We start from the raw sequence: 8605 nt of genomic DNA, 5'->3' as shown, positions 1-8605 counted from the left end.
GATGGCCAAGCTGTGCCTGGTCCTCAGGCCCAAATCACATGTCTGTCTCTATTTTTTTTTCTGCATGGGTTCACTTGTTTCTCCCAGTTGGAGCTAGTCCAGGGCTGGCCAGGTTTGGAACTGGGCTAAACTCAATTCAGGTGTTGGTGTTGGTACAGATAGAATGCAACTCACTTTGATGCAGCTCACAATCGAGCAGGTCATCACCCTGCATCTCCGACCACTGGAGCTTTGGTGGTTGTGTACAAGGGTAGTCACCAAGGAAGTGTGGGGAAAAGTCACCGGTGTGTCTCTGCAATACCAAGCCACTCACAAAGGTTCACCAGCAGGACAAGTCACCAGTCTGTATCCCCCTCCCCTTTTTATTTTTGCCACTTCTGTTCAGCTTCTTCTTCTAGTAAGCATCCAATCCTTTTCTCTACCCCTTCATCTGAAGCTCAGAGTTGCAGAACTACCATCTGCATCTGTTTAATTTGGTTTTCTGTATCTTTTTTTTTTTTTTTTTAGAGGATCTGTGTAGTGTTTTTGCCTAGTCTGCCATTTTCCTACCTCTTAAATAGTAGATTTTGATATACCACTTTCAGTAAAGGACAAAACAGCTCAAGAGAAAGCCAATAAAGACGCAGAAGAACTATACAACACAATCAAGTAACTTGACCTTGTAGACTTATACAGAGCACTTTATCCAACAACAGCATAATATATATTCTTTTTCAGTGCACATGGAACATTCTCCAGAACAAACCACATGTCACACCATAAAACAAACCTCAATAAAATTTAAAACATCAAAGTACTACAAAGCATCTTCTCAGATTACAATACTATAAAATTAGAACTCAACAATAGGAAAATAAATGAAAAAATCAAATACGTGGAAATTAAATAACACCCTATTGGGTAATAGAGGAAATTTAAAAAGTACATTTCTTGAATCAAATGAGAACAAAACACAACATATCAAACCATTGGTATTGTCCTTAAAATACTTTAAATACTCTAAGTACTTAGAGGACAATATATAGCAAAACACACATATCCAAAAAACAGAAAGGACCTAAATCATCATCTTAGCAACACCTCTAACAATTAGAAAAAGAACAGCAAAAGAAGCCATATGCCACCAGAAGAAAAGAAAGAATAGAAAAGAAATAAATGAAATAGAAAACAGAAAAATAATGGAAAGAATCAATAATACAAGGAGCTGATTCTTTGTAAAGATTAATGAAATTACAAACCACTGGCAAATGTAACAAAGGAAAAGAATGAGATGTAATCTACAAGAATAAGAAATTACTTTGGTGAAGTCACAACAGAGCCAATGAAAATAGAAAGGTTTACTAACTTTTCTATTTTACTATGGAAAACTATGGACTCCTTGTGTGGCACTGTAGGATCACCACTGGACTGCAAACCACAAGGCCAGCAGTTCAAAATGACCAGCTGCTCCTACGAAACCCTATACAGGGTCATCATGAGTTGGAACTGATGCAATGACACTTAACAACAACAGACATGAAAAGCTACACTCCTACAAATTTGAAACCTAGAAGAAATGGGTACATTTCTAGAAACATTACATACCTAAACTAACATGAACTGAAGTAGAAAATTTGAACAGTTATAATAAAATAAGATATTGATCAGGTCATCCAAAGACTACCAAAAAAAAAAAAAAAGTTCAGGCCCAGACAGATTCATTGCTGAATTCTATTAAATATTCAGAGAAAAACTGGCTCCAATTGTATTCAAACTATTGTACAACATAGAAAAGGATGGAAAATTCCCAAATTAATGTTCTGAAATGAGCATAACCATATCAAAACCAGGCAAAGACAACATTAAAAGAGAAAATCATATACCAATATCCCTCATGAACAGAAATTCTCAAATAAATTCTAGCCAATAGTAGCCAACAACATATAAAAAACAATAATACTTCATGACCAAATGGGATTTATACCAGGTATACAACTATGACCATTGCATCGGACCACTGCGTTGGCCAGGAATCGAACCTGGGTCAACTACTTGGAAGGCAGCTATGCTCACCACTATACCACCAACGTGTAACATTTACTGATGAAGATCAAAGAGCACAGCCTTCTGTTTGGATTACATCTTAATGTCAAGACAACAAAAATCCTCACCTCTGGACCAGTAAACAGCATTCTTATCAATGGAGAAAAGATTGAAGTTGTCAAGGACTTCATTCTTCTTGGATCAACTATCAACACTCACGGAAGCAACAGTCAAGAAATCAAACGATGTATTGCATTAGGCAAATCTGCTGCACAAGACCTTTTTAAGGTGTTGAAGAGTAAAGATGTCAGCTTGAGGACTAAGGTGTGCCTGACCCAAGCTATGGTATTTTCAATAACCTCATATGCATGCGAAAGCTGGACAGTAAATAAGGAAGACCATAGAAGAATTGATGCTTTTGGGTTATGGTTTTGGAGGATAATATTGAAAGTGCCATGGGCTGCCCATAGAACCAAAGGATTTGTGTTGGAAGAAGTGCAGCCAGAGTGCTCCTTGGAGGCCAGCATGGCCAAATTTCATCTCTCATACTTCAGACATATTGTCAGGAGGGACCAGTCACTGGAGAAGGATATCATCTTGGTAGGGTAGAGGATCAGAGAAAAAGAGGACGAGCCCCAACGAGATGGGTTGGCCAAGTGGCAGCATTGATGGATTCAAGTGTGGCAACAGTAGTGAGGTTGGCCCAGGATCGGGCAGTGTTGCGTTCTGCTGTGCATAAGGTCGCTATGGGGCGGTATTGACTCGATGGCACCTAACAACAACAACTATTCAAGGATGGGTTAACATTAAAAAAATCAATGTGATGCACCACATAAATAAAACAAAGAAAAAGAGCCAAATTGTCATATATATTAACACAGAAATCCAACACTCATTCCTAATAAAAACATTCAACAAAAGAGAAATAGAAGGGAAACTTCTCAGCATAATTAAATGCATATATAAAAAACAACAGTCTACATTACTCTCAACTGACAGAAACTGAAAGCATTCCCCATGTGAATGAGGACCAGAGATGTTCTTTATTACCAATCCTGGTGTGACACTGTAGGATAAGCACTGGACTGCAAAGTTGGTTTGAACTGCAAGGTCAGTGGTTCAAACTCACCAGCTGTTCCTCAGAACCCTACAAAGTGACACTATGAGTAAAAATTGACTCCATGGCATTTAGCAGCATTCAAGAGCCAGAGATTTAAGACAAGAAAGGGGAATTAAAGGGACCCATACTAGGAAAGAAGTAAAACTCTATTTCCAAATGATATGATCGTATACATAGAAAATTCTGAAGACTCAACAAGAAAATTATTGGAAGTCATTGAAAGACCCATCAAAGTTACAGGGTACAAGATAAATATGCAAAAATTAGTTTTATTCATTCACAGTATTTAAAAAGAGCACTGAAAATAATAGCAAGAAAACAATACCATTTACAACAGCCACCCAAAAGAAAATACTTAGGAATAAATCTAACCAGAGAAATCTAATCTATACAAAGAAAACTATAAAACAGTACTACAAGAAACCAAAAGAGACTTAAAAAATGGAATAATATACCATGCACAAGGATGCTGTTGTTGTCAAGTGCCGTTGAGTCAATTCCAATCCATAGCGACCCTGTATAGAGTTTCCAAGGAGCAGCTGGTGAGCTTGAACCGCCGACCTTGCAGTTCAAATGTCTTTACAGTCTGGCGAATTAATCCACAGTGCCACACCAGGACTCCTTGAGCAAGGATAGGAAGACTTAACTTCCTATCCTTGTGACAATGTATTCCTATAACACTGTGAAAATGTCAACACTTACAAAAGTGATCTTTAGATATAATTCAATCCCAATCAACATTCCAACACCATTGTTTAAAGAGATGGAAAACTAATCAATAACATAATATGGAAAGGAAAGAGACCCCAGATAAGCGTTGTTGTTGTTAGGTGCCTTTGAGTCAGAACTGACTCAAAACAACCTTATGCACAACAAAAAGAAATACTGCCTGGTCCTGAGCCAACATCACAATCCTTGCAATGCTTGAGCCCATTACTACTGCCACTGTGCAAAGCCATCTCATTGGGGGTCTTCCTCTGTTTTGCTTACACTCCACTTTACCTAACAAGATATCCTTCTCCATGGACTGATATGTCTTGATAATATGTCCAAAGTATGAGAGATGAAGTCTGGCCATCCTGGCTTCTAAGGAGCATTCTGGTTGTATTTCTTCCAACACAGATTTCTTCTGACAGATAATGTACTTTTTTTTTTTTTTTAAGGTTTTTATTGTGGATTGAGTGAAAGTTTTCAGGGCACATCATCGGTTTCATATTCAAACATTCATATACCTTGTTTCATTACATTGATTATAATCCCCTCCACATACCATCAGTTAACAGAGTTTCTCTCTATCCTCTTTAACTTTTTTTTTGGGGGGGGGGGAAACTTTGCCTTTTTGGAATTTACAGTCTCGGCTTTTAGGGAAGGTTTTTACATTTATCTGTGGGTATCCAGGGCTCATGTATGGAATTACTAACCAGCATAACTGAATAATCAGATAAAGGACATTTTGCTATGTCTGCTAGGTGGCTAAAGTCTGATCCTCAAAGCCTATGGTTTGGACGGTCAGCAACGCTTGGGCCCACAGAGGCTTGAACTCCTGACCGGGTCTGCACGGTCTGCATCAGATTCCCCCTTATTTATTATTTGTTTAAGGGACGCTGCCTGTCTTAGGCAGTCAGTGCGAATTCCTCAGTCTTACCCATCATCAAAACTCATTGCAGCATGGCAAAGGCTCTGTCTTAGGTTGCCGAGGTTCCACGTGATCCTTGCCCGTCTCTGGCCACACATCCAGCATAAACAGCCACCATCCGAAGAAGGCAGGGAGGAAGGAGACTGGCTGGGGACCCCACACGCAAGATGTTGCCAGACCACCACCTGCTCTAAGGTGACCAAGCAGGATCACTATGCTGAGGTTCAACCAAGTTCACAGGGGAACTTAATCTCTGGCTGAGGTAGCAAATTAGTAGCCACTCAGTTCTCAACTTGAGAATTACTTATATCAGAAATTTAAGCATGTAGCTGATGAATATCCACAGACAAGTGTATATTGTTTCACAACCTCCTACAATGCTGTTGAATTAAGTTCCAATCAAGTTCTGGTTTACTGAAAAAATAACACATATCTACTTATACAGTGAATAACCTTAGCTGAGAGTGTAAACTGGTTATATTGAATCTTATTTCCCTTGAGCAAACCTTTATCTATTTACTCTTGGATCGCTGAAGAGCAAATCTTCAAGTCTCTTCTGACATCCATCATGATTTTTTCCCTTCTTTCTTGTCTTCTTAATGACCTTTGGCTTTCTTCTTGTATGATATTTTATACTACAACTCTTCTGGTGTTCAGGAATTGTTGTCTAATTCATCAAATCTGATCTTGAGAGGATCTCTGCATTCAGGTGGGACATGTTCAAGCTGGTAGTTTGGCTCTTGTGGATTTGTTTTAATTTTCTTCAGCTTCAGCCAGAACTTGTATATGAGCAAATGATGATTCTGTTCCAGAGTAGGTCCTGGTCTTGTTTTTGCTGATGATATGGATCTTTCCCTCTGTTTCTTTCCACAGATGTAGTCAGTTTATTTTCTGTTTATTCCATCTGGTGAGGCCCATGTGTATAGTCATCTTTCATGTTGATTAAAAAAGGTATTTGCCATGAAGAAGTCACCGGTCTTGCAAAATTTTGTCATGCAATCTCCAGTATCCTTTCTATCAGTAAGCCCATATTTTCCAACTATTGATCCTTCCTCTTTGTTTCCAACCTCTACATTCCTGTTGCCAGTAATTATCAGTACATCTTTTTTTTTTTTAGTTTTTATTGTGAATTATGTGATACATGGGAGAACATTATCTTTACATTCATCCTACCGTATTTCATTTCATTGCAATGTTTACAATGCCTTACATGCATCATTAAAAAACCAAAGGGTACACCGCGTATAGCCCCTCTTCCCCCCTGAGTCTAGAGTCCCTAGCATCTCCATCACTCCACATCATCGTCTCTGCCTCCATCCCTGGCATAACTGCTTCTCTGGATAGGGTCCTGCACTTCGCTTTTCTCCCTTCATGGTTCCAGGGACCTCTGCTCCTGGACTGCAAAATCAACCACTCCCCTTCGTTTGTTACAAAACATCTACCTTTATCTTTCCAACACTCACAGTCAGTCCTGATAGCAATCATTCCCTATTGAACCACAAGAGTCTTATCCCTATCACAATTTATCAGTCCATCAGCCCCATTCTGACAGGTTGGAAACCACTCCGTGGAGATTCTACCTTTCCCCATACCCTCTGGAATTAGGTTCCCTATTGAAAGCTTGTAAGCCAGTCATTTCTTGCCTTTGTAGCTCCCCATTTTTGGTAGCCAATGTCTAAGTTACCCATCCTTGTCAACCCTGTGTACCAAGGGGGTGGGAATATTCCTTGCTGTAAATATTTGTTCACTCCTTTGCCATACTGCATCTACAAGCATAGGTCAAATTCACCAAATTGTAGGAAATTACTCTTTTTTTCCTTGTATTTCTTCCTCTAGTCATGTTCTGGTCATCCAGCCATTAAAGGGGTACTATCTGCAAGTGTGGGCGTTCTTGTGCATCTCCCCTCTCTTCATATCAGCTGGATGATTTACACTCTGCTCTAGTCCTCTGGGGCCATGTCTCTTCCCCTGGGCCCAGGAATCGCCAGGTCTTGTCATACTGCTGGCCACACAGGTTAACAGGTGTCTATTGAATGTGGTTGGAAATAGCTCACAACTTCATTGCTGTTTTCCCCCCACTTCCCCTTATCGGTGACCAAAGTGGTCAGCAGCAAGACCACATGCCTGCTCGTGTATTCACCTTGAGTTTTTGTCTTGGAAGGGGGTTTGCCTTGAGGTGACCTGAACACTTGACTTGATGGCACCTGGGGAAACCACTTGCTTGTTCTTGTAGTAGTCAATCAGACTACTGTTACTGTTTTTTTTTTTTTTTTTTCCTGCTGGTCTTTCTTTCAAGAAATATCTTCTGTTCTTCTTGCTGCTCCAGGATGGTCTGCTTGGCCTTTCAAATGGAAAATTCCCACTTCAGAAGATTCTGGGTGGGGTTCAGGATTCCACTTATGGTCTTATGCAATGCAGACTGTGCGCCATATTGTTTTCCAGAGTGGTTGGACCATTTTGCAATCCAACCAGCAATGTAGGAGGTTCCCAGTCTCTCCACATCCTGGCCACCATTTATTGTCCTCTACTTTTTTGATCTTTGCTATTATTGCTGGTGTGAGATATCTCATTTTATTTATTGTTATTAAGTGCCGTTGAGTCAGTTCTGACCCATAGCAACCCTGTACAGGGTTTCTGAGGGTGTAAATCTTTACGGGAGTAGAAAGCCTCATCTTTCTCCCGCGGAGCGGCTGGTAGTTTCGAACTGCTGACCTTAAGGTTCGCAGACCAATTCATAACCACTACGCTACCAGAGCTCTCTCATAGTTGTTTTTAATTTGCATCTCTTCATGGCACCTAACAACAACAAGGCACCTAACAACAACAAAATGGTTAGTGATCATGAACATTTCTTCATATGTTTGTTGACTACCCGGATCTCCTCCTTGGTGAAGTGTCTGTTCATGTCCTGTGTCCATTTTTAATTGGGTTATTTGTCCTTTTCTTGTAGAGGTGTTGTATGTTCCTTTATATTTTAGAAATGAGTCCCTTGTCTGATGTGTCATTGCAAAAGATTTTTGCCCATTCTGTGGGCTCCCTTTTCACTCTTTTGATGAAGTCTTTTGATGTTCGTAAGTTTTTAGTAAATCCCATTAATCTATTTTGCCTACTTTTGTTTGTGTAAGTTTCAAAATGTTTCATAATCTGTGTATGCCCTGTATTAGAGCCTTCATATTTGTCCTTATTTTTTTCATTGATGGCCTTCATAATTCTGGGATTCACATTTAGGTCTTTAATCCATGCTGAGTTGGTTTTTGTATAAGGCATGAGGTAAAGGCCTTTTTCAGTCTTTTGCATATCGCTTTGTAGTTCTGCCATCACCCTCTGTTGAAGAGACGATCTCCTCCCCATGCAATATACTTAGGTATTTTGTCGAAATCAGTTGGGTGTATGTGGATGGGTTGATTTCTGGATTCTTGATTCTGTTCCATTGATCAATGTATCTTTCATTGTACCAGTACCAGGCTGTTTTGACCACTTAGCCATGCAGTAAAATTTGAAATCAGGGAGTGAGAGGCTTCCCACCTTATTCTTCTTTTCAAGCAGTGTTTTGCTATCGTCTCTTTCCTTTCCATATAAAGTAATTGTTTTTGCCATCTCCTTGAAGAATGTCATTGGAATCTGGATTGTATGTGTAAATTGCTTTAGGCAGTATTGACATTTTCACAATAGTAAGTCTTTTTATCCAGGAGCATGGTATAATCTTCCATTTTTGAAAGTCTTTTTTGGTTTCTTGTAGAAGTGTTTGTAGTTTTATTTTGTGTAGGTCCTTTGTTTCTCTGGTTACATTTATTCCTAGATATTTCATCCTTTGGGTGGTTATTGTA

General features: G+C 39.5%; 1 non-coding gene across 1 annotated transcript; it reads right to left on the bottom strand.

Annotated features, from left to right (window-relative positions):
* Positions 1-1997: 1997 nt before the first annotated feature.
* On the bottom strand, positions 1998-2069 carry TRNAG-UCC. Its single transcript has one exon. It is a non-coding gene; the product is annotated as a tRNA-Gly (tRNA).
* Between the last annotated feature and the right edge of the window lie 6536 nt (positions 2070-8605).

This window comes from Chrysochloris asiatica, unplaced genomic scaffold (assembly GCF_000296735.1).
Source record: "Chrysochloris asiatica unplaced genomic scaffold, ChrAsi1.0 scaffold00255, whole genome shotgun sequence".
Taxonomy (NCBI): domain Eukaryota; kingdom Metazoa; phylum Chordata; class Mammalia; order Afrosoricida; family Chrysochloridae; genus Chrysochloris; species Chrysochloris asiatica.
This window is presented reverse-complemented; position numbering and strand designations above follow the sequence as displayed.